This window comes from Ovis aries, chromosome 7, assembly GCF_016772045.2.
Source record: "Ovis aries strain OAR_USU_Benz2616 breed Rambouillet chromosome 7, ARS-UI_Ramb_v3.0, whole genome shotgun sequence".
Classification (NCBI taxonomy): Eukaryota; Metazoa; Chordata; class Mammalia; order Artiodactyla; family Bovidae; genus Ovis; species Ovis aries.
This window is the reverse complement of record NC_056060.1, coordinates 51,039,442-51,062,802: the sequence shown is the minus strand read 5'-3', so window position 1 is coordinate 51,062,802 and position 23,361 is coordinate 51,039,442. Positions and strand designations below refer to the sequence as shown.

The 23,361-nt window shown below is 45.9% G+C and overlaps 1 protein-coding gene across 6 annotated transcripts in view; it reads left to right on the top strand.

Annotated features, from left to right (window-relative positions):
* The first annotated feature begins 10,252 nt into the window (after positions 1 to 10,252).
* Positions 10,253 to 23,361, top strand: part of CGNL1 (cingulin like 1) — a 172,805-nt gene continuing 159,696 nt past the window's right edge. For 4 of the 6 annotated variants that reach the window (XM_042252400.1, XM_015097008.3, XM_042252397.1 and 1 more), the window contains exon 1: positions 10,253 to 10,306. The gene's annotated coding sequence lies outside the window, so the exon portion shown is untranslated. Of the gene's footprint in view, positions 10,307 to 13,241; positions 13,310 to 16,874; positions 17,051 to 23,361 lie in introns of all 6 variants that reach the window. The other 2 variants (XM_042252398.1, XM_042252399.1) reach the window with 2 other exon arrangements.

Below are 23,361 nucleotides of genomic sequence, written 5' to 3'. Positions count from 1 at the left end.
GGCAAGAGTGGGTATCCCCCTCCTGGGGGGTCACCAGGCAAAGGGCTGACTGAAGGGATGGCAGCTTCACCCCCACCCAGAGGGCAGGGCAGCCGCCAAGGCCGGGAGGCAGGCTGGCGTGGAGGCTGCCTGGCTCCGTGGTGCTCCCTCAAGTCCCCAGTAGTGACCCTTACATTCTTTTTTTTTTCTTATTTCTCTTTGAATGGTTTCTGCACCCCGCTCCTGCTAAGTCTCCCCTCCTCCCCTCCCCCACCCCCCCCTCCAGCTAATCTAGAATATGTTTTCTAGTGTCCCAGAACAAATCCCATACATAAGCTCCATATTTCTGCACCTTTTGGTATAGGCCCAGAGACTCCCAGTCCAAAGGCCTTTCAACTCCCCCACTCTGAGATTCTTTTCTTTTCTGCCTTCCAACCTGTCACATCCTATCCTGAAGACAGCAGGCAAACAGCAGCTTAAAAAGGAGTTGTTGTTCAGTTGCTAAGTCGTGTCCAATTCTTTACAACCCCATGAACTGCAGCAGGCCATACTTCCCTGTCCTTCACTATCCCCCAGAGTTTGCTCAACTCATGTCCATTGAGTTGGTGATGCCATTCAACCATCTCATCCTCTGTCACCCTCTTCTCCTCCTGTCCTCGATCTTTCCCAGCATCTGGTCTTTTCCAATGGTTTGGCTCTTTGCATTAGGTGGCCAAAGTATTGGAGAGGGAGAGCTACAAAGAATAGAAGAGGGAGTGGGTATGTGGGGCTAATATTTCAAATACATTGTCCCACTGATAGAAATAAAATATAACTCAGTTATCTGCTTGGAAAATTGATGTGTAAAACCGTGGCCCATCTTCAGCCTCAAGGGACAGTCTCTTAGTTTAAAAAAAAAAAAAAAGCAATGGAGAATTTGCCATTGAGAAACTTAAGGTCCTGTGAGGAAAATATTATTAGAACGAGGATTATAGTCCTGTCTGCACATTGGAATTACCTGGGAGATTTTTTTTTTTTTAATGCCACAAATAGGGAGTCTTGACCTGCCCCTGGAGACTTCAATTAAATTGGCCTGGAGTATAGCTCCATGCAAAGTTCTTTAAAGTTTTTCCCAGGTATTCAGCATAGGGCAGAAACTCTCAGGATACAAACAGGGCCACCACAGTGTCTGAACGCATGATACTTTCAGGGCTCTACAAAAATGTTTAATTTCTTTTACAGTTAGGAAAAAAAAGTAAACTTTAAGGTGGAAGAAAATGTGTTACTGTATAATATCAAAATAATTTTCTTGACACCAATGTCTTCATAAAATAAAATTTTATACATACTATTTATATATAAAATCACGGCTTTCTAGCTGGTGCAGTGGTAAAGAATCTGCCTGCCAATGCAGGAGACAAGGGTTCGATCCCTGGGTTGGGAAGATGCCTTGGATAAAGAAATGGCAACCCACTCCAGTATTGTTGTCAGGAAAATTCCATGGACAGAGGAGCCTGGCAGGCTCCTGTCCTTATGGTCACAAAGAGTTGGACATGACTGAGTGACTGAGCACAGCATATATATAAAATTATATATAAACAACATATAATATATAAAGGCCCATGAAAGTCAAATGTAGCCATGTATTAAAAGGACCAGCATAAGGGTACATCTTTGACTCTCCCTAAATATAGCTGTTCAGTTGACATTAAGAGAGCACACTGAAATACATCAGTGATGTCTGCACTTTGTATGGGTAATAATGATGCCTGTATTTCCCTTTGTCATGCTCGCTCCCTAGAGATGATTCAGGGGGTCTCCATCCTATTTCCACCAGCTACTTGTAAATTTTCCTGTGTTGCCAGTGACAGTCTGAAAGGCATTCTTAAGTGTCTTCTCTTCCATCCAAACATCTAGTACCTTTCTGATGTTTGATTCAAAGCTGCTACCTGGGTCCCCAAGGTCAGAACCGACTGGAGGCCTCAGGAAAAATAAAGAAACTTTGGCCCTGAGCCAGAGGCCTGGGCAGACTCTGGCCCCCACCCATGTAGGGCTCTCAACCTGGGCTATGTCGGCCTCTCATGCCCCAGCTCAGCTCCTGCTTGGCCCCTCCTGTGGGCAGCTTCCTAAGGCTGAGGGACACACACCTTGCTGCCCCCTTGCCCTGTTTCCAAACCCATATCCATATTTGAGAAAGTGATCCTCATCATGTTGGTGCAAACTCTGGAATTCTCACCGCAGGGGAAAAACCTAGGGAAGTCATCAGTCTCCGTGCCCTTGAATTCGATGGAAGGGGTTGGGGCACAGATCAGTGCTGGCTCCATTGGCGCAGGGCGGGACTCAGAGGAGGCTGATACCTATGAGAGCCATGTGTGAAACTGAAGCATAGAGAAAGAGAGACTCAGGGGAAACCACCCGTCTCAGAACTCTCTGTAGCCGCCCTGGATGCTGAGGTTTGCCCCCTACTCAGGGTTCCCACAGGGAGCTGGAGAGGAGGAAGCCAACTCTGGTGTGAAATGAGTAGAGGGCGGGATGAATCATCCCTAGGGGCCTTCTAGTCTGCAATCTGATTCTCCAGCAGAGCTCAAGTCCTGACAGATCCAGGAGCATGTAATGAAGAATTTGAGCTTAGGCAACTTTGTGGCTTTTCTGAACTCCTTCAGTGGTAAAATGGGGATAAGAACATCTATCAGGTTGTTCTGACATTTAAATGTTAAATGTGAGACTGCTCAAGAATTCCGGGTTCCTGGTATAATCACAGTCACCTTGATCATAGGTCTGTGGATCATAGGTCTGTGGACCATAGGTCTGTGGATCATAGGTCTGTAGCCCTCAACCTGCTCCTTAAGTTGACCAACTCATGAGCCCTAAGGTAACTCCTTACACTGAAGTTTTAGAAAAATAAATCCTATCTACTTCTTCAAGATAAAATAAACTCTACTTTTCATTATTTCAAAGCCTAGCCACCAAATGGTCCCAGCTGGTTACTTTAGCTAAACACATCCAAGAAAAATGTGTTCTGGAAGAAGAAATTCCTTATTACAAGGCATTGGCCATCGTAAATGAGCAAAAATGCAGCATTTAAAAATGTTTGATCTGGTGTTTTAGGTCTTGTCTGTTGCCAAGTTGGTTTGAGAATGTGGTCTTCAAGGTGGCTTAGGTCATCTTTGACCAAATAAATCACCCCCTCCCCCAAATGGTTAATTTGCTACGGAGAAAATGGGGCCCACAGAGTGAAAAAAGACATTTAAAAAACATTTTTTAAAAGAGTTTTATTTTTAAACCTTGAAGTTTGAGCTATCCTGATTTTGGCCAAAACACAATGGAAAAGGGGAAATCATATCCTGAAGTTGCTTTAACATAGCCAGACACAATTCCAGGCTTGTTGTTCAGTCGCTAAGTCGTGTCTGACTTTTTGTGGTCCCATGGACTATGGCATGCCAGGCTTCTTGTTACCCTGAAAGTAATAGCTAACAAATGCATCCTCATTGAATTGGTATCAGTTCGTAGCTTGGGGATGACTGAGGAGACAGGGACTGTAACCTTGTCCTGTTTCTTGATTAGTCTTCCCTCTGCAGATCGACTATGCCATTCCTGCTTTTTTAAAAATTTCTACTTTACATGGGAGTATAGTTGATTTGCAATGTTGTGATAGTTTCAGGTGTACAGCAGAGCGATTCAGTTATACAAGTATACATGTATCTATTCTTTCTCAAATCCTTTTCCCATTTAGGTTATTACAGTACTGAGCAGAACTCCCAGTGCTATACAGTAGGCCCTTGTTGGTTATCTGTTTTAAATATAGCAGTGTCTACATTGGCATTCCTACTCTTCTTCTTCTTCTTCCAGACAGATAGGGCTTCTAGAAAGCCCTGCCCTGCTTGGGTCCAGCTGACCCACCAAGAGTACATAAAACACTTCGGTTATGCCGAATCCCTCTGTAGTTGCTATTTATGGTCTCTTGATTTTTATTTTGAACATGCTGTGCAGTTTGTGGGATTTTAGTTCCTTGACCAGGGATTGAACTACCCGGGCCCTTGGCAGTGAGACTGTGGAGTCTTAACTACTGAACTGCCAGGAAATTCCCTTCACTTTTAAAAAATTTATTCTGCATGTTGGAACACCTCTGGGAAAAATCTGTGATCCTCTTAGAGCAAATGGGAAGGGCAGCATGGAGTCAAACTCAAGCCTTGCTGGATTTTTTTTTTTTTTTTCCTATTAAGAAACTTCACTCCTGTATGATAGGGACATCCTACCTTTAAAGTGAATAAATAAATAATAAAGGAATGATTTCTTTATTTCCCAGTCTTCCACTGAGTAAGAATATGTTAATGGCACCCTCATTACCTTACTCCATACTGTACACAAACACATTTGTTTTTCCAAAGTCTACTTAGGACCTTTAAAATAGTGATTGGGTTGCATCTTTTCCTTGCAGGGTACATGAATATCACCTCCCTTTATGAACTTTGGGATCCAGGCCATAGGGAGATTAAGTTACTAGTCCAAGGCCAAAAGCTAGTTTTCTTTAGAATTCATTCAGATGGGCTGGTCATTCCCTTGTCTGTTCATAAGACATGAGCTCAGAACTCGTTCTCAGTAACATTTCTTTTTTTTAAAAAAGTGTATTTATTTATTTGTCTGCTCCAGGTCTTAGTTGCAGTGTGCAGGATCTTTTAGCTGTGGCACGTGAACTCTTACTAATAGCTGCAGCAAGTGAGATCTAGCTCCCTGAGCAGGAACTGAGCCCAGCACCCTGGATTGGGAGTGCAGAGTCTTGGCCACCGGACCACCAGGGAAGTCCTTCAGTGGCATTTCTTGGCGGCCATGCATGTGCGCACTCACCAGCACGTGTTCATTCATTCATTCAACATTTACTGAACAGCTCTCTGTGCTGGTGGCTAGATCCTCAAGATCTCACCTGCTCCCTGCAGTTAAGGAGCTCCCTGTGTGGGTGGGCTGAACTACAAACAAGTAGGCGGTGTGACAGGGGCTTCCCAGGGGGCGCAGTGGTGAAGAATCCACCTGCCAGTGCAGGGGACGCAGAAGAGTGACCAAACACTCCTCAAGGCAAAAAGGAAGAACAGGGGAGGAAAGACTTGAGTTAAGCCTTAAGGATTCGAGCAAGAGGGAAGGATATTCTCAATGAAAGAGACTTAAGAGCAGAGTCAGAGTGTAGGGGTTGAGTGGGCAGGGCGTGGCCCCCACGTTGAGTTTTCTGGGTCAGAGCACGTGGGGCTTTCCACATCTTGCCCAGGGGTTAGTGTTTTCTGTAGACAGAAAGAAGACCTGCCCAAGGACTCAAGAACTTCAAACAGAAATTGAATGGGTCTGGTGTATGAAGTCCGTTCCCCTAGCATGTGTATACATGAACACTTTGAGAAGTGAATAAAGACACGTTCTTAACTTTATGTGGGAAGCACAAATAATCTAAAAATGAGACTGGGGACCCTCTTTCTCCTCTGCCCTGGCTCAGAGCCAGGCTTTGTGGGAAAGGGTGTCCGAGAGCTGTTGTGGTGCCAGCCCCAGAGGGACTTGCTGGAAGTCTGATCTCTGGGGTTCTGGGAAAAACTGTTCAAGGGCAGGAGGTTTCTTGCTGGAGTCACTCCGCTGTGAGATGGGCAGGATGGATGGAGTGGGGAGATAGTTCTGGGAGAAGCAATGGCTGCTGTGTGCTGTAGCAGGCCAGTGCTGGAGGAATGCTGTGCGAGTCAGGTGCTGGACAGGCTGAAGCTGCCGGGGCATTTCCACCCAAACTCAGGGTCACTTTGTGCTGATGACTTCTCACTTCAAGTGAGCTTTGTGGGCCGGGGAGCCCTCTCAGGATGGGAGCTAGGGTGACTGGCGAGTATAGTCCTCAGGGGCAGTCCTGGCTTGAGACTTGAAAAAATAACTTCACCCCTCCTGCCCTTCAGATAGTTCATTCTGGGGGGCATTGACCACACCTCTCAAGGGGCCCATTGCAAGCAGCACCTGTCTCATCGGCACGCCCTACCAGTGGCTTCTTCCTTCTCCTCTGTCTCACTCTTCCTGCTACCTCATTTCTGCTTCCAGGGATCCCCAGTCCTGTCTCAGGCTCTACTCTCAGGCCAACCCAAACCAAGGCAGCCCCTTCTAAAGGCTCAAACCAAGAGGCCTCTTGCCCAGTGCCCTTCCCCCCACCATCCTTCTTCCCAGCATAGCTTCTCCACGTCAACCAAACACACCACTCTGCTTTGTCTGCTTCTTCCTGCCTCCTGTCTTCTGTGAATGCCCTTCCAGTCTCAGTCACCCACATTCGCTGCATCCACCCAGTGTGACCCCCAGGAAAATTCCTGATGCTGCTGCCCTTCTAGGGCCGTTCATGTGTTCTGCTTCCTTCCTTGTATGTCCCTGACACCCCACAGCACTTCTCTTCTGCATCACGGTTCCCAAGCACACAAAATCTGGTGGAGAAAAGAGGCGATTTTTCTCTCTTCTTCCTCCTGAATATTCTCCTTTGGCATGGTGCTGCAGTGGGCCAAAAAGTCTCTTTCTACAGGCTCAATAACAACATCCAAGGGAGCAATAAAAATAAAGGGAAGATGCCTTTCAAAATTTCAGAAGCTTAGCCTGGGGTGGGTGGGAGTTCATTTTCAGCTGAAGTTGAAGTGGCTTGGACTGCAGCTTGACAGTAGCAGCCTCAAAAGCAATTTCTCTAATAAACTGATTTCCACTCTGCATCTCTTTTTACCCCCAAAAGCTCCCCTTATTTTTGTTATCAGGAAAAACCTGCCTGAAGTCAGGGTCAGTTGCTGATTAAATCTTTTTAGACTATTAACTAATATGTACCGTCTACTTTGTACAGCTCCTTACACAGGGGTCTATGGGAGAAGTGGGTTAATGATACTGTCTTTCATGAACTACTTATCTTTTGTGTGTATGTTAGTTGCTCAGTCATGTCTGACTCTCTGCAACCCCAAGGACTGTAGCCTGCCAGGGTCCTCTGTCCATTGGATTCTCCAGGCAAGACTATTGGAGTAGGTTGCCATTCCCTTCTCCAGGGGATCTTCCCGACCCAGATCCATCAAAAGCTTCCCTGGTTGTTCCTAACAGCTCTCAGGGATCCTTCTCCTTCCCCCTTGGTTGGTGCCCCCTGCTTCCTCAGCCCCAAGTAAGGGCATTTCACTTTCTTCTTCTGGCACCTGATCTGGCCCTTATTCTCCTTTGCCTTCTACTTCCAGCCCCTCCTCCTGCTGCCTGTGGGGGCATTTCCACTGAAAAGTGCCATCATTACCTCACAGTCCGTGGAAACTTCAGCATCTCTCATAAAAACTCATGCCTATTTAGGGTGCTCCAAGCCACTAGCCTGGAAACCTCAGCTTTGTGTTTGCCCTTTCCACTCTCCCACTGCACACACTTGCTCCCCAAGTCCTCAGGGTCTTCTCTGGAAATTTTTTCTTTCCTATCCCTCCTTGCTGCAACTCCCCCCATCACTTGTCTGGTTCCTGGGCTGCAGGTGTCTGCCACCCCAAGTTCCCAGGGTCATCTAAGTACCCTCTGTCGGATGCAAGTTCCATTCCAAACATTTTGAGATGTCCAAGTACTGTGTGGGTAACTTGAGCCCCCTCACCTTGGTATTGGGTGCCTTTTTTGCCATCTGGCCCCATCACCCTTCCTAGTATGCATCCAGTGACCCCCCAGAAGGCAGCCTCTATTTGGGAAAAGCTGGCCCACACTCTGAACAGTCTTCACACACCCCATCCACACGAGTGTCTTCCTGGACTCACCTGCACCTGGATCTATGCTTTTTAGGATAACTCAACTTGCCACTTCCTCTAAAAAGACTCTTTTGACCATGGCTGCTTCCTTTGGATAAGTAGACTCCAAATCTCCCTACCACCCCCTCAATATTACTTTAAATATTTATTTATTGAGGAATAACTGACCTATGGCACTTCATTAGTTTCTGGCATACAATATAATGATTCGATATTTGCATACATTGCAAAATGGTCACCAGAATAAGTCTAGTTAACTTCTAGTTACAAAAGATTTTTTCCCTTGTGATGAAGACTTTTAGGATCTAATCTCTAAGCAGCTTTCACCTATGCTGTTTTTGTTCAGTTGCTCATTCATGTCTGACTCTTTGTGACCGCATTCATGTTGTGACCCCATGGACTGCAGCACGCAGGCTTTCCTGTCCTTTACCATCTCCCAGAGCTTGCTCAAACTCATGTCCACTGAGTCGGTGATGCCATCTGGTCCTCTGTCATCCCCTTCTCCTCCTGCCTTCAGTCTTTCCCAGCATCAGGGTCTTTTCCAATGAGTTTGCTCTTTGCATCAGGTGGCCAAAGTATTGGAGCTTCAGCATCAGTCCTTCCAATGAATACTCAGGGTTGATTTCCTTCAGGATGGACTGGTTTGATCTCCTTGCAGTCCAAGAGGCTCACAAGAGTCTTCTCCAACACCACAGTTCAAAAACATCAGTTCTTTGGCACTCAAATATGTAATCCAGTATTGTTGACTATAGTCATCATGCTCTACATTACATCCCATGACTTACTTCATGACTGAAAGTTTGTACTTTTTATTCCTTTCACCCCCTTCATCCTTTTCAACCACCCCTCAGTTCTGCCACCCAGTAACCACCAATCTGTTCTCTGTATGTGTGAGCTTGCTTTTTAGTTTGTTTTTTAGATTCACATATAAGAGAAATCATACAGTGCTTGCTTTTCTCGGACTTAATTTCACTTAGCATAATGCCCTCAAAGTCCATTCATGTCGTTGCAAATGTCAGGATTTCCTTCTCTTTTTACAGTTGAATGATACGCCATTGTATGTTTAAACCACATTTTCTTTAGCCATTCATCCATCAAGGACGTTCAGGTTCCTTCCACAGCTTGGCTACTGTAAATAATTCTACAGTGACATCGGCGGTACATAATCTTTTCAAGTTAGCATTTTCATTTTCTTTGAATAAATACCTAGAAGTGGAATTGTTGGATTTTATGGTAGTTCAATTTTTAATATAGGGGGAATCTTCATACTGTTTTCCATAGTGGTGGGACCAATTTTCATCCCCATATCCTCACCTATACTTGTAATCTCTTATCCTTTTCACACCTATTCTGAACAGATGTGAGGTGATAACTCATTGCGGTTTTGATTTGCATTTCCCTGATGGTTGGTGATGTTGAATACCTTTTCACCGACCTGTTGACCACCTGTACATCTTCTACGGAAAAATGTCTATTCAGATTCTCTGTCCATTTAAAATCAGATTGTTTGTATTTTTGCTACAGAGTTGTATGAATTCTTTGTATGTTTTATGTTGATTCCTTATCAGATATGATTTGCAAGTGTTTTCTTGCATTCACTATTACTTTTAAAGTTTTTTTTATTATTTTATTGAATTTTAAAGTGTCTATTTCATTCCATATGTCAACATACATTACTTATTAAGCGCAGGTGGCGAGCTTATTCCATATCTGTTTTCTTAGGTAATCTTCACAACATGGTGGAGTGGGTATCCTCCTGTTTCACAGACGAGAAAACGTTTTTTGCTCAAACTCCCACAGCTGGTTAGCGTCATTCTGGTTTCCCGTGGAACCGGCCTCAACAAGGCACCAGAAATCGGACTGCTAATCCCAGTTCTACTGCCGTCAGCTGTGTGGCCGTGGGCATCTCCCTTCCGGCCTCTCTAACAGGGACGGGCATTTATTCTTGGCGACCTCTCCATCAGTATTTCTAGACTTAATAGGTGCTCAGTAACTACTTGTAGATTTGATTGTGGTAGGAGAAAAGTTACACACTCAAGTTTCTGACTAGGTCGGGGAGAAAAAGGCTGCCTGGAAAGGTAGGGAGAAAAGGGGCCGTGGGCAAGGGACAGAAGGGGAATCGGGGGGTGCGAAACAGGCAAAGCTCCCAGGAATTTGGAATGGCCGAGGCTCAAGGCGAAAAGTACGGGGGAAGGCGGAGAGGAGGCAGGGGGACATTCCGATCTGGGGAAGGGTGAGGAGAAAGCGTTGCTGGAGAGGAGTGTGAGGCCCGACGGGGTGGGGTGGGGTGGGGAAGAGGTGCTGGCGGAGGGGCGGGCGCGTCCCGGGCCGAGCCGAGGAGGGTTGGTGTCGGGGTGCAGGGAGACGTGTCCCGAGGGCCGGGGCGGCTCAAGGGGAACCGGGAGGGCCGGGAGGGCGCGCAAGGCGGCTGCAGAGGGCGGGGCGGGCCGGCCCGGAATGGGGCAAGGGGCCGCCGGCCCCTCCTCCCCGGGGGCGGGCAGGCGTGTGGGGCGGGGCCCGGGCTCGCCCGGCCTCTAGGCGGCGCCGCGGACTCTGCACTCGAGCTGGGCTCTGCTGGAGGAGGCGGGAGCGGGACCCGGTAGGCAGCGGTAAGTCAGCCGAAAGTGGGTGCGGGGATCAGGGGCCGAGGTGTCGCCGTGGGCGGCGGGACCCGGAGGGGCTCGGGTCCGCCGTCAGAGCCCCACGCCGCGCAGTTTGTGCAGCGTCTCCCATGGGGCTGGAAGGTGCGCTCCAGGCGCCCGCGCGCGCGCCTGGCTGGGAGGCGTGCGGCACAGACGGTCCGGTTCCTGGGGGGCCCGCGTTGGGGCCCCGGGCGAGGGAGGGCCTCTGGAACCGCCGTGCAGCGAAGGGCGCCTGGCAGCCTTAGCACTCCCTGCCTCGACCCTCGGTCTTAAGTGACAGCTGCGAGTGAGCTAGGATTCCTCCCGGACCCAAACGAGCACCTCTGTCCCTGTCCGACCCTGTTTTTCCTTTATTTCGGGGCGTGCTGGTCCCAACCATCCCTCGAAAAGAAAGGGCGGGTGGGCGTCTCCGTCTCTCCGGCGTACCCGGTCCAGGCAGGTCGTCCTGAAAGCCCCCGCCTCGCGTACAGCACATATCCTAGCTTTCCAAGGGACTTTTCCAAGTTGCATCACTGTTTGGCCTCTTCACAGGTGCTTGGCTGTCATGCTAGAGTTAGTTACACAGGATTTTAAAAACTTTGTATATTTACTCGGTGTATACCCCTTCACCCTAAGGCTGCCGTACCTCTCCAACGCTGCTCGCAACGCACTGTTCAAAACACGTTGGGGATTCTTTGGGGGTATTGGTTCTCAAAGTTGGCTGCACATCTGGAGAGTTTTGAAAAACTGCGGTGCCTCCCTCACACCTCTAGAGATTCTGAGCTGGGGCGCAGCCTGAACAATGGCGTTTAAACGCCAGGTGATTCTAATGTGCTTTGGGGGCGTGCTTTTTGCACTACTGCTGCTGCTAAGTCGCTTCAGTCGTCTCCGACTCTGTGCGACCGCATAGACTGCAGCCCACCAGACTCCCCCGTCCCTAGGATTTGCTAGGCAAGAACACTGGAGTGGGTTGCCATTTCCTTCTCCAATGCATGAAAGTGAAAAGTCAAAGTGAAGTCGCTCAGTCGTGTCCGACTCTTAGCGACCCCATGGTCTGCAGCCTACCAGGCTCCTCCGTCCATGGGATTTTCCAGGCAAGAGTACTGGAGTGGGGTGCCATTGCCTTTTCCTTGCACTACTAGAGGAGATCTTCTCAGCTGCTCTTGATTCCGTCTTCTGTAAACCACCCCTCTACCTGAAGAGCCTGTGGCTTGGTGCTTTCCGACTTTAAACTGCAGATGGTGCCTTTTTCTGGAGTTCCTTTTGCTTCTGCCCCTCTGTTAACAGAAAATACTGTTAGTGCACTTCTGCCAAGGAGATGGGAGTGTAGGGATTAAAGTCATGAAGTCCTTGCAAGAGTCAGTAGGGTTGTCTTATTCAGGGAAACTAAGTGATAGTTTGACTTGTCCTGTTTGGAAAGGATTTCAGATTAAAAGGCAGAAGCATAATTTAAGAATCTCAGCTTTTGGAGATCCTCTGGCACAGATAATGATTCTACATAAATGTGGGGAAATCTTTTAAGAACACAAGATCTGTATTTTTAGTTGACATGGTGTTAATATGTGTGTTAGGTGTCATTGTGTAGATTGGGTTTATTCCCAGTATGTGATTAAGCCCAGCAGATATAAGTAATAACAGTGTATTATTTCTTGTTGATAGAATAATATCTGAGTTAGGGAATTGGTGCCTACAGTAGCATGATACATCTGAGGTGAGACCTTCACCACTTGTCGAATGATTGTTAAAATGATAGGGAAATAGGACTAAGGAAATATTGAATGTATGTATACATTGACTGAATTTGATCATATGTTTTCTTAAAGTGTGTTTGTTATTGTGACAGTCTCCTGGGATCTTGGTTAATTTACTGTGGTACCTAAGTATGATGTTTGTATGAGATTCCCACCTTTCTGCTACCTGGCCACAACCCAGTGGATTTTATTTTTTTTCTTAGGCACTGTCCCTCTATATTACATTTGTATTTGTAGTGGTGTGACATCCTTTTAAGATAATGCCCTCCAGAGTTGGGGGAAAGTTTGTGTTCATTTCTAGTTTCCTAATGTGAGTCAAAAGAGCATTCATTTTGAAAAATACAAACTGTAGCATTGTTTTTTCTCTCTTTCCCACCTTCTTCCACCACCATGCTCTGCTCCTATCTCTGCTCCTATCACTGTTCAGTTGCTGCAAGAGGGGATGCTGTGGCAGCCAGCTTAATTGTCTTGTCTTGAGAATAGAGGTTATGTGGAGTGCATAGTCTCACAGGGTGGCCCCTGACCCGAAGCTTCAACCTTTGGGGGAAAAAGACCATATGGAAAGTGTTTTCCTACTGTTGAATTTTTTTTTTTTTTTTTTGGACCAGGCCAACAAAATGAAGCCATGTTATTGACTGGTTTAATTTACTAATCTTGTCTCCATTTGGGGGGTGGGGATGTTCATTTGAGGATACTGTTGCACTCTTAGTCTCTGAAAAATTGCACCTGAACAGCCATAAACTGACTATAATGGTACATTCTGGAAAAAAAGAAAAAGTATATGTAAATATGGACCTAAACAGATTTATGTAAACATTTCTTCCTTTGGAGTAGCAGCTCTAATATTCTAGAGATTAGGAGAAAGTAAGTGAAGAAAGAGTTAGTGAGGGTCTTCCTTATTTAGAGAAAGGATATGTGTCATTTCGGAAGAGTGACCTTTGATTTGTGTTAGGAATAGACTGCCCTATTAAGCTTCTTTTTTCTTTTTCCTTCAAGTTAATTTGCTTGTGCCATGGGGTAGGAGGTCGTTAAAGAATTTAATGGCCTCCTTAACTTCCTCAATGCCCCCCCCCCCAACCTATTTATCTAAGAGATGCCATTGATGCTTTTAAAAAAACTGAACTGATTTTGTGCTTTTTCTTTCTTTTCTTCCTCTGATCCTGGCACTGAAGGGCAGTGAACTGGCTGAGAGGTTGGCATCAGAGAAGAAAAACAAAGTTCAAGGGGAATTTAAAATTGGGTAATTTCCCCTGAATGTCTAAGTACTTACTTTATTCTGTCACATGACATTGCTGTTATCAAGAAACGAATTATGCCATGAAAATCCTGAAAGTGGAAAAAAAATAAAAAGAGAATTTGATGGGACCAGCACCAGGATTTCTGGTTTTCACATAGGGGGAGTTTATTGGAGTTTTCAGTCAGTCATCCCAGTCCAACTCCCCTTTCCCTTTCTTCTTAGTCACTGTCTTCTGTTCCTAAACCAATATCCCTGGGGAAGAGAGAGCTTCATCTTAAATTTCATATCAAATTTTGGGTTTTGTTTCATTGCTTTATTCACTCTTTTAACAAATTTAGTTCTTACAAAGTCCCCACTCTTGGCATAGCTCTGTAGTGCTTGCTGGGTGCTAGGTAAACAGGGTACAGTCCATGACTTATGGAGCTTGAAATCTGGTGGAGATGTAAACCAGGGTTGATAGTGAGCTGGGAGCTCTTACCCTCACGATGAGTGTGAAGAACTTTGGGGGCAGCTGGGTACCACCTGGCTGACACCACCTGGATAGATAGATACCTTCTCAATTCATTAGCACAGCAGGCACAAGAAAAGTTTTCTTAGGTTTCAGTTATGTTAAGTCCCTATGTCAAGTTTATCTGATGGACGAGAGGAAAGGGTTTGTACACAGGTCATGCCAAGGGAAGTGAGAAAAGAGGAGGCATGATTCTGGCCAGTGAGACTTGCTTCAGGAGTACTTAGTTAAGCAGTGTGGGGACGTGATCTGGGGTGGTGAAGCTGGCGGAGAATGTTACTGGGTCCATTTTTGGGTTGTTGGTAACTGGCAGCCTAAGCTTAGTGAGTAGAGGCCTTCTGTGCACAGAGCTGGGAGGAGTGTACAGCAGCCATTGTAAGGCGTTACAGAAAAACTCGAAGGAACTTTTTGGCCAATCTAGTACTTTGTGAGCAGGTGGTTTGCTTCTTGTCTATGGCTCTGGACAGCCTGTGGATGTTGGTTCTTTATCATGCTCTTGCTCCTTTAGCTCCTATTTCCTGGGACGGACAGGAAATGACTTCACAGTGTTCTCTTTGGGAAAGTGATTTCCAAACTGCTGACCCACAGGGCTAATAACCCCAGGGTTGAAGAGGAGTCACATTTGTTGACTCTCTGCCTTTCACGTGTCAGGTAGCCAGCTGAGCCCTTGGGCTCTGTCTCTAAAACCCGTATGTTCCCGAGAGGGAGGTGGCAGCAACCTCATTTTACAGATGAGGAACCTGAGGCCCAAAAAGATCCCGGGAAGCTAAGATGCTTGGAAGACATGGTAGAGCTGAGGTTTGAGAGCACCTAGTCTGCCTGAATTCAAAGCTGAGCCTTTCCACTGCTCCTTGTGCCTCTGAAGCAGAACTGACTGAGAAATTATGTTTCCTGTGCTTTGTTTTTCTAACACCACAGTCCCCTTAGATCTGGATTGATTTACTGTTTTCCTCTACGAGACGGTGTGTAATATTAGACTCAAGATCACTGCGGTCTCGTCATCTCAAGGGAAATTTTATGAAATCCTATTTTTTTCTGGCTTTTTAAATGGAGAAGATAGATTAGGCTGTTTAGAAATGCTCTGAATGGATCCCAAATCCTGGGTTAGAGGGACATCATCTCCACATTTCTTCAAGTTCTGCAAACCTTTGAATTTCTGGAGATAATTGGTTGTTACGTAAGAGATTAAAAACAAAATTCAGTGTTGAACATCCTGAAGCAAAATGAAGCTGTGGACATTCAATTCCTGTTTATGTGGTACTCTCAACAAAAACAAAACTTGCTGCATTGTAATTACCTCAAGCTTTTAAAATTATAGGTGAGAAGGTTTTAGAGGTGCATGGAGCTATAATCAGAAAAGATGAGTTGAAAACAGGGTTACTGTGTTAGTGTCCATTACTGCAGTGGGCTTTACCTTTATATTTCACCCTAAGAAGGATTGGTTCGGTAGTGAGGGTCATCTTGGAGTTAGTGTTTAGGATTAGAGCACAGAGCATTAGTTGTGAAGGTGGAATATTCCAGCCAGCCTGCCCATAGCCTCTTGTTTATAGGGCAGATTCTATCCCTTGCTGCCCAGTCACAGGACTTTCTGCTTGCCTTTGGAGTATGTAACGGCTCAAGCTGTTACTTAGTAGTTTTCTTGAATCTGTAAAGCTCCTTTATTATTAATATTTTTTCACTCTTGTTTATCTCTTTTTCCAGAGGACTGAGGCAAAATGATTCAGATTTTCTAGATTTGGCTTCAGTCATTCTTTTGAGTTTTACCTCTGATCCCCCCTGGCTTTCTTGCCCCGAATTTTGCTGCCTGTCAAACAGGCAGTCTGTTTTCCCTTGCAGATTGGAGTCCATTCAGGGAAGAGGACCCCTGAGACTAGTACTCCTTCCACAGATCCAGCAATGCTTGTGTTGTTGGTCCCATTTTTTCCAGGTGAGAGACCTGGTGAAGTCTGGCATTTGCAGATTCCAGTTCAAGAGTTTGAGCCTCTATAATGGCTGCCCTATTTTGATTTTATTTCAGAGGGAAAAGAAATGGTCCAGTTTTCAAAGTTATAAAGAGGTTCTAGGATATCCCATGAACTAATACATATCCTTGAGCTTTGTTTTAGCTGTATTACAGATAGCTTTTTGTAAAAAAAAAAAAAAAAATTGCTTCTCCACTATTTTTGCCTATGAGATTTTTATCCTCCTTATTAAAACAGTGACTTACTCAGAATTCCACAGCAGCAACTGAAAAGTTGATTAGCTGCTTTCCTTGCCCTAGTCAAATATCAAAAACCTGGAAAGTTTACTGAGAGTGGTGATTACAGTAAAAGCTTTTGGAGTCGGAGAAGAACTGATAGAGAAAGAATGGAAGGAAGGAGATAAGAGAGAGTAGTTTGCAAAGGTTGGAGAAGGAAATGGCAACCCACTCCAGTGTTCTTGCCTGGGGAATCCCAGGAATGGGGGAGCCTGGTGGGCTGCCATCTATGGGGTCGCACAGAGTCGGACATGACTGAAGTGACTTAGCAGCAGCAGCAGTTTGCAAAGGGCTGGCTGGAGTTTACCAAATTTAAGATCTTTTTCTGACTTGTGAACTTAAGGATTGGGACTTGAGCACCTTTGTCCCATTTGTAGTCAGACAGAGCTCAGCCCTAACTTGTCTGCATTGCCCTGAGCCACCTGTAAGCTGTTTTTTTTTTTTTTTTTTTTGGTGGGGGTGGTGGTGGTGGAAGGAAGTGTAAGGTTAGAGGGAGAGAGGAAGTAGGGAAGAGGGGAGGATTGGAGCCACTAGTTACCTAGTTCGTCAGGTACGGTCTGCTCAGGGTACCACCACCTCTTGCTAAGGATATGGATAACTGCAGTGAGCCCAGTGTCCTGGATGTGAGGCAGCTGCTGCTGCTAAGTTGCTTCAGTCGTGTCTGACTCTGTGCAACCCCACAGAGACGGCAGCCCACCAGGCTCCCCTGTCCCTGGGATTCTCCAGGCAAGAACGCTGGAGTGGGTTGCCATTTCCTCCTCCTTCCTCCAGGGGATCTTCCCAACACAGGGATCAAATCTGAATTTTTTCTTTCTGCATTGCAGGTGGGTTCTTTACCACTGTGCCACCTGGGAAGCCCGGACTTCTCAGGAGAACTGCCCAAATCAGTGATTTGCATAATAATAGCAAATGCTTCTAGAGCCTCTACCTCCAGCCCTGCCTGAGAGTGTTCAACCTAACAACTCTGTGGGATGGATGCTATCATAAACCCACTCTACAGGTGAGGGAAGAGAGGCCATGAGAAATTGGGTCACTTGTCAGATTTGTGCACCTGTGAAGTGCTTGGATCAAGGGTTCAGACTCTCCTGGCCCTGAGCTGGGCTTCTCTGGTTACTGCACAGCCTCTTCATCCATCCCCTCAACTCACCGCTCATTCACTGCTTCACAGACTGTTGACTGCTTGCAGATGCCTTTATCTCAGCAATTAGAACATGGTCAGTGCCCTTTGCCAACATGTTGGAGGAAGCACCCTCCTGCCCCTCAAAACCCTGTAAACCAGCCTGCAAAGAGGAGGGATCTCCTGACTGACCTCGCATCATGTGTCCAGCAGGAAATAGATGCTCGATCAAGTTTTGTAGGAGGAAGGATGGATGTCACTCAGCCCATTGAAACGTGATATCCTGTATTTCATGTCTCTCTACCAGTATCAGTGGTTTCTAAGCAGAAATACAGATGAGTGCTAAGAAGAGTGAGAATGTGGAGGGGCGGCTGTTTCACCAAAATAATCGGGGAATTCTTGGTAAAAGCATATTTTAAAAGTATTTCAGGCTCTCATGATTAGAGATATGCTGTTTGTGTTCATGCTTAAAGCATTTATTATTCAAAGGGCATGCCTACCCCCATGCAGATTACTTTGTGAGTCAAGGATGCCCTTCAACCTTCCAGGCATTGCTGAGACTGTTATTGCAAGCAGAGTGTATTTTCTTTGGAGCTGAGACTCAAACCCTGGGAGCGTTCAAGTCCATGTCCATCTTCCTAGGGCAAAGCATAGTTTTAGTATTTTCAATACACAAGCTGATAGAAGACAGATCCACCTCTGGTCTTCCCATTCTGTCTCCCTACTGTAGGGTGAGGGTGTAGGGGGTGTCTCACCTGCTTGACTTGAAAGTCACATTGTCCCTCACAAGGAGTGTGGTGTTCTGGGTAGGTTCCTCGTCCATTTCAGGGCTGTTACCTCATCTAAGATGGGCATATAGCTCCTACCTTCTAGAGGTGTGAGGGCCACATCTCTCTGACATAGTGCAGTGGCTCTCAAATGCATTTGGCAGTATCTAGAGACATCCTGGTTGTCACGACCTGGGGGTAGTGGTGGCTACTGGCATCTAGGAGGTAGAAGCCAGGGATGCTGCTAAGTTCCTTACAATGCATGGGATGGCCCCCCAGTAAATACTTGTGTGTTAGTTGTCAGTTGTGCTTGACTCTTTCCAACCCTATGGACTGTAGCCCATCAGGCTCCTCTGTCCATGGAATTCTCTAAGCAAGAATGCTGGAGTGGGTTGCTATTTCCTTCTCCAGTGGATCTTCCCAACCCAGGTCTCGAACCCTGGTCTCCTGCATTGCAAGTGGATTCTTTACCATCTGAGCCACCAGGGAAGCCCCATAAAGACTTATCCAGCCCCAAAAGTCAGTGGTGGGAGGCTGAGAGCCCTGGCAGGGTGGCATCTCTAAACCCCAGTGGTAGCTTTTAACATCTCTTATCAAAGAGAGCTGTTGACCAGAGGCAAAGAGTCCTGCTTTCTTAAGAGGAGTGGAGGGAATGGAATTCAACTTTTTGTGGGTGCTTCTGGGTTACCCAACAGGTGCCCCTGAAATGTAGGAAGAGCTGCTTTTCTCTCCATTAAACTGCTCCTTAACTTCATTTGTAATTGCGTGCATCTATTTACATATAAATATAGATTTACATATACATAACTTACATGCTTTAAAAAAAAAAAATCCCTGAAAGTCTCAGAGTAGTTGAACCTGGCTGCTTAGGAAGACAACAGCGTGGGGCACGGAACAGAAGCTGGGCGCCTGCACCCTCTGTGTGGCCCAAGGTCAACTACAAACCCTCGGCAGCTTGCTTTTCTCCCCAGGAAAGGACAGGCAATTGCATCGCCCTCCTGTTTTACCGCGTTGTTCCAAGGACTAAGAGAATAAATCAGAATACATGAAGATAACTGTCCAAGTGAAGTAGTTCTACAGACATGTGACTTTGAATATGGTTTTTCCGGAGAACTTGGTGCATAAGTGGTCACTTAGGAAATGCCACTGAAAGGGATTAGGGCTCAACAGCCAAGGGATGTCTGTGTTGTGGGCAAAGTGGGAAACCAGGCCCAGAAAGCATTCCGGTGGCAGAGTGTATGATTCTGACTCTGAGTTTGGGTGTAAGCTCCCTGCTGTACTCCCTCTGGGTTCATCCTTTGGCTTTTCCCCTGTTTGCCTGCTGACCCTGGGGCAAGCTCCTGGACCTTCTTGTGCTTTGGTTTCCTTACCTGTAGCGTCAGGCTAATGATAACACCACCTACCTGAAGACAGGTGTGGGGGAAATGATGTAGTCTTCAGAAGTGCTTAGTGTACTTGGGAATTTCAGCTCAAAAAATGAGTTATTAGTAAAATAATATTATTTATTACTTTGCTTGTATATTTGCACTCAGGTGAGGAAGTGATTCCTCCTGGGTTAGGAGCTGAAAGAGGATTCTTCTGTAATTCCTGTTATTTTCTAGTTCGTTATGGTAAAACTCATACAGTGTATAATTGACCGTTTTAGCCAGTTTAAAGTGTTCAGGTCCATGACAGTAAGTACATTCACAGCATTGTGCAACCACTAATTCCAGGGCTTTCTCATCACCCGAGAGGGAAACCCTGTACCCATTAAGCTGTCATTTCACGTTCCTATCTCCCTGCAGGCGCAGGTACCACCAGTCTACCTGGCTATCTTAAATAGAATCAGGCAACATGTGGCCTTTTTGCCCTGGCTTCTTTCGCTCAGCGTCATGTTTCCCTGGTCCATCTATGCACTGTAGTGAGCCTCAACTCTTCATTCCTTTTATTTGGTGTCTTTGTAGAGTAACCCAAGCCTCAGTTTCATCAGACCTGTTCTACCACATCATGTCCTTATTTCAAGTTTTAGAATATCTTTCTTCATTAATTTGGGTCCTTTTGGCCAGCCTTAATTTAACTACTTTTTCTGCCCAGTGATTCCAATGACCCTTGAAATGAATTTTGGAATTAACACTGTCGTGCTGGGTTCTCCATGCTGCTGGGGACTAGGTCTTATTATTTTTTAATTCTGCTGAAGAATTAGCAGCCAGGGCACAGACCTGCCCCGAGTGGTGCTTCATTTCCCCAGTACAACATGGCAGATTAAAAAAAACAAGTGTCTTGGAAAACACCCACCAGGCCTTTTTCTTCCTCCCAGTAAAAAGCTTTCCACATGAGAAGTGGCCCTCAATTAAGTCGTTTAATAAAAACCTCCCTCTGTTTTAAAGCTTTCTGGGGAAGTGTTTACATTTAATGCCACTGCAGGCTTCTAAATGAGGAGCTGTGGAGTGAGGGATCCTTAACCTGTGACTTTAATAATATCCTTCGCTTTAGATTTCCAGGTGGCGGCCCTGGGCCAGATTTGTAGCGTGTCATTGACCCAGACAATCTGGATTCTCTCCTCCCCCACCCGTTCAGCCACCCAAGATGGAAGATTTCAGAGAAGCCCGAAACCCCATAGAGATGTAAAACTAGCTCCTGGAGAGAGACTAGAGGGAAAGGAGATGGTGTGTCAGCGCCTGCCCCCCACCAACCCCCTACCTTTCCTGCATTTCTGAGCTTAGTAGCAGGGTAGGGGCTTCAGTAAGAAGAGATTGAAGCATTTAGGAGAGCAGCTCAGGGCTCTGAGATGCCGGGCCCTTCAGGCAAGGCCTCCAGCCAAGCTTCAGAGCATTCTTGGGTTATGGCTGTGGCCCTTCACTACTGAGGAGGCTCTCCTTTTTGCTTTGTTCCTGGAGCGGTGAGCAGGCCCTGCCTAGAGGAAGCAGGATGTTGGCAGCTTTAGGGGACGCTTACGAGCTCCTTTTGTGGGAAACACTAGAATTTATCCCAGAGTGTCCAGGGAAAAGCTGTGTCCTGAAATAAAGGACATCTCTAGGATGGCCTTCCCTCTCTGCTTCTTTCCTGGGGATCCTCATCGAGCTGGCTGAAGACAGGCTGGTAGGGAAGCCAGAGTCCCTGGCACATGTTGGGATTTGCAGAAGCTGCAGGGCCTGGACTCTAGCCCTGGACTGCCCAGGTCCACTCCTGCCTCTGGGGTTCTACGTTGTATGAGTGAATCTGTATAGAGTGCTTGGAACAGGTCTGCATAGAGAGGGATATGCGTGTATGTTCTTATTACTCTGATGCTTCCCTTTTGTGACTCCCACTTAGAATCGGGGAATGCTCCTTATTTTCAGAGCTAATTCACCTCCATGCCCAGCAGGCTTGTGCAATCCATGGGAGAGGGTGAGATCACAGGACCCTTCGGAAAAGCGTGATGTGCGGATGGGGAAATCATGCTTGATGAACTTATTACATTCTTTGAGGGAGAAAATAAATGTGGGAAGAAGGGCAAACCAGTGGATGTAATTTATCTAGATTTCCCGAAGACCTTTGAAGACTTCATGCCGAAGGTTATTAAATGTGAGTCTCCCACACCTCTGTGTGTGGCGGTCAGTGTGAGGAGGAGTACTATCGAAACACATCTTCTCTGTCCTCCTTGATAAAAGGGGAGGCAAGATGGTGAAATCACCACGTTTGCAAGTTGGGTGGAATTCTTCTGTTTATTATCTTTTAAAGTCTTTATTGAATTTGTTGCAGTATCGCTTCTATTGTTTTTTATGTTTTTGGCTGCGAGGCATGTGGGATCTTATCTCCCTGACCAGAGATCAGTCCTGCACCCCTGGAATGGAAGGTGAAGTCTTAACCACTGGATTGCCAGGAAAATCCCTAGAATTCTTTTAAAAGTAGAATTGAAAGAAGGCATTGGAGTTAAACTATAGGAATTAAAAACTATAGGAATATTTTTTTATTTTTGTTAAAAAAATTTCTTTAGATACTACATGGAGCTGTCAACCATAATTTAAAAAAATTCTTTTGTGGTTAGTGGTGCACCTGGGCAGCCAGGGGTTGGGGCTAGGAATTGTGTGCGTTGCTTCCTAGCACAGGTACCATTCATCTGCCTGGAGAATCATAGGTGCTCAGTAAACATATGTTGAGTGAATAAATGAAGATTAATAGAACAAAGGAGTTCATTAAAAACAAACTAGTTTGTAGACTAGAAACAAGTTTCTAGTTTCTTTAAGAATACATTTGTAGAAGGAAGTAGATTTCACCATTAATAAGTATGAGAATCAGATCCTTAAATGCATAGATATTGAATTTTCCCTTCTGTGATTTAACCCAGGGCAGTGAATGAATGAATAAATGAAATGAACTGAACAGAAGCTTTGTCAGCATGGACTGCTCTCCTCCAGTAGAATTAAGGAGGCTTGGGGATTTGCTAGACTGAAAAGATGCTTGTAGGAATGATTACTTCATATTTTTCATTATGCTCAGCTTCCTGTGGGGCTACTGTGGTGCCTTACGTGTAGAAGTTCTCTGTACATGTATGAATGATGAATGAATTAAAATCTCCTTAAAATAAGCACCAGTATTTTATTATTGCTTGATTATTTGGTGCCAGGCAAACTTACCACTCAGTTCAGTTCAGTGGCTCAGTCGTGTCTGACTCTTTGCGACCCCGTGAATCGCAGCACGCCAGGCCTCCCTGTCCATCACCATCTCCCGGAGTTCACTCAGACTCACGTCCATCGAGTCCGTGATGCCATCCAGCCATCTCATCCTTGGTCGTCCCCTCTTTCTCCTGCCCCCAATCCCTCCCAGCATCAGAGTCTTTTCCAATGAGTCAACTCTTCGCATGAAGTGGCCAAAGTACTAGAGTTTCAGCTTTAGCATCGTTCCTTCCAAAGAAATCCCAGGGCTGATCTCTTTCAGAATGGACTGGTTGGATCTCCTTGCAGTCCGAGGGACTCTCAAGAGTCTTCTCCAACACCACAGTTCAAAAGCATCAATTCTTTGGTGCTCAGCCTTCTTCATAGTCCAACTCTCACAGCCATACATGACACTGGAAAAACCATAGCCTTTGACTAGACGGACCTTAGTCAGCAAAGTAATGTCTCTGCTTTTGAATATACTATCTAGGTTGGTCATGACTTTCCTTCCAAGGAGTAAGCGTCTTTTAATTTCATGGCTGCAGTCACCATCTGCCGTGATTTTGGAGCCCCCCAAAATAAAGTCTGATACTGTTTCTACTGTTTCCCCATCTATTTCCCATGAAGTGATGGGACCAGATGCCATGATCTTCGTTTTCTGAATGTTGAGCTTTAAGCCAACTTTTTCACTTTCCTCTTTCACTTTCATCAAGAGGCTTTTTAGCTCCTCTTCACTTTCTGCCATAAGGGTGGTGTCATTTGCATATCTGAAGTTATTGATATTTCTCCTGGCAATCTTGATTCCAGCTTGTGT